Below are 3,309 nucleotides of genomic sequence, written 5' to 3'. Positions count from 1 at the left end.
GGGGAGCCCCCGCAAAAGGTGTAATATATTTAATAAGAATGCAAGGTAAAGAGGAAAATGAAAACAAGTACTTGAGCAATAATGATTGAGGTATGTTAAACACCAAACCAGATTATATTTAGCTCAGGAAACAACTAAGCAGAAAGATGCAGCCGAATGGTTGTCGTATTGGCTTATCGTATTCAAATTGTAGAAAATTGAAAGATTAAAAATCTGGAAACAAACTAGAAGCAAACTTATTCTGGAGCAAGGAGAATCACTTTAGGTATCTCTAGAAACTTATCTGAAGAGATGATAGTCATGGGAGGGTGGGGGAAGTTTTGGGATTATGTGCCTACTGAAGTGGATAATTATAAATTATCTAGCAAGGATAAAGAAGTGAGGATACAATAATGGCAAAGCCCTTGCCTTTGAAAAAACGGCCCTAAGTTTGATTCAACACTACTTCAAGAAATTAAAAAAGTTTCTCAAACTAAAATTGGACAAATGTGTCAAATCTTTGCCTTGCAAGAAGTGTTAAAAGTTCTTAATAGAGGATAATGCGGGTTAGCAACTTGAAAATGAAGGCAAAAATCATGCTAGAAAAAAAATGTGATGTTTTTAACATAAATATCTGAGAAGGTATTGTTCACCCCAATTTAAACAGGCAATCTATACATGTGAAACATCACATGTATATGGTACTGCATAAATGCACATAGCTTTTATTTAGTGTATCTGCTAAATTAGTTGAAATTTAAAACGTTTTTCTCAGTCTTTTTGTTCAGAATGATAATAGCCATAGCATATAGCTAAGTGAGATGAATGCCAACATGTTTTCAAGTTGTGGAATGAGGAACTGAAAAAATGTCTTAAAGTACTTGTACTAACGCATGAAGTGATAAAACTAATTTAAAAGTGGGCTTGGATGGAAAGTGAAAAAGGAATATACTTGCTGTACCCAAAGAGGAGGAAATAATACCATATGAAATGTTTAATTCAAACCAAAGAAGGCAGAAAAAGTGTGGGAAGACACAGAAAAGAACAAGGGTTACAAATGGAAAACAAATGCAGTAGGTAATAAATCGACTACCAAGTCTAAGTGTAAATGTTCTTCTCAGTGTACCAATTAGAGAACAGATAAATGGGAAGTAGAAAAGAAACATTCAACTCAGTAAACCAAAAACCCTTAAGATGAACAAGGAAGAAGGAAAAAGCCCAAATCAACCAGGAAAAAATAACTCAGTAAAACTTGGAATCAATAATAGCTAAATGTAAATCATCTTAAACTTCAATTGAAAGGTGTGAGTTGGATGATTGTAGTAAAAGAACAAGATCCAACTACAAGAGAGACACCTCACTGTCAAAGAGATTGCCGAGACATGAGGATGGGCAATTATATACCAAGCAAATGGAAACCAAAAGCAAGCAGAAGTAGCTCTATTCTTTCTGGCAAAATAGACTTCAAGCTGTTGGTAGAAGAATATATATATATATATACACATATGTATATGTATATGCATATATACATGTATATGTATATGTATATGTATATGTATATACATGTATATGTATATATACATATATACATGTGTATATATACATATATGTATATATATGTATATATACATATATATGTACATATGTACATATGTACATATATATACATATATATACATACATATATATGGAACAATCAATAAAGATAATGACTATAAATTTATATTCCAGTACTGGTACTCTCAGTTTCATAAAACAAACATCACTGGACATAAAGGGTCCAAATATCGTGGTGGGCAGCTTCAGTAGCCCCTGCTCTCCTCAATAAATCACCCAGAAAAAAACAAACTTCAGAATTTGGGGTTAGAGGTAAAGCATTAGCCAATGAACCAGAGTCAGGTACTGAGTTTGAGTTCTGGTCTTGGGCCAAAACAAAACAGGTTTGAGTTAAATACACCGTAGAATAAATGGAATTAAGAGACATCTACAGCCTCTCCACACTTGCTAACAATATACATTAGAGAAAAGATAACCTCTTGAACAAGTGGTGCTGGGAAAATGATGTGTCTACCTGTGGAAGACTTGCGCTAGATCCTTACCAATTCCAAATGGGTCCAATATCAATGTAAGATTTGAAACTATTGCCAGAAAGCATAGGGAAAACAGTAATAATTTCAGAGTAATATTCTAATAGCTCTGGAAATGAATTAACAAATGAGATTACATCAAAAAGCTTTTGCAAAGCAAACTGAGTAAAGAGACAACATACAAAAATGGGAGAAAAATCTTTGCCAGCTATTTATCTAAGAAGTTATTAATATCCAGAATATATAAAGGCCTAAACAAATTAATCACCCAAGAACTAACAATCCACTTAATAAATGGGCAAATCAGAACAGACAGTTCTCAAAAGAAGTACAAATGGTCAATAAATACTCAAGATGTTCAACACGCTTACTCTAAAGCAAATGCAAAGCCAAAATACATTGAGATTCCATCTCACACCAGTCAAAATGGTAATCATCAAGGAAACAAGCAACAGCAAGTACTAGTGAGGATGTAAGGGGTAAGAAACCCTATGTCCTGATGGTGAGAATGTAATTTAGTGTAGTCTGTAGAAATCTGTAGGGAAGTTTCTCAACAACTAAAAATAGATCCAACAATATGACCCTGGAACATCACCTCTGGGCATACGCCTGAAGGAATGTAAGCATGCAATAGAGGTACCAACACACAAAGATTAGAGCAACGCTACGCACAATGCCACACTTTGCAGTCAGCCAATGTGCACATAAATGGATGCAGGGCGGGTTGAGGTTATGGTTTGAGTGTAGACCATGTAGCTAGTATTAACAGGGCCATAAATTCAATCCTTAGTATGGCCAACAGTATATTGAAGGAGGAAAAGTGAGAGGGATGATTCTACCCAACTTAGAGACTTATTATAAAAACAAAAACATCCGGATAGAATGGTCTTGCTGACAAAATTGATCAAAGTCTCAGTATTGGAAGCCTCCAAGGAAAATCAAACAAATGCAGACAACTCGTCTTTTCAGGGGAGCAAAGGGAAACCAATGGATTGGGACAGTCCTTCCAACAGATGGTGTGGGAAGTCCATGTCTAGTTTTTAAAATTGAATCTAAGTCTTAAACTTTTCACACAGATTAACTTGAAGTGGACCATATGGCTAAATATAAAATAACACTGCACAGCACTGCCTCAACAGTGCCAGGACTGTGTGTGCTATGTTAATATCCTATCTGGGGCTGGGAGGTAGTTTAGGGGCAAAGGGCTTGCCCAGCAAGTGCAAGGTTTGATCCCCAATACAAA

This window comes from Perognathus longimembris, chromosome 2 (assembly GCF_023159225.1).
Source record: "Perognathus longimembris pacificus isolate PPM17 chromosome 2, ASM2315922v1, whole genome shotgun sequence".
In the NCBI taxonomy this organism is placed as follows: domain Eukaryota; kingdom Metazoa; phylum Chordata; class Mammalia; order Rodentia; family Heteromyidae; genus Perognathus; species Perognathus longimembris.
Note: the sequence above shows the minus strand (reverse complement) of the source record.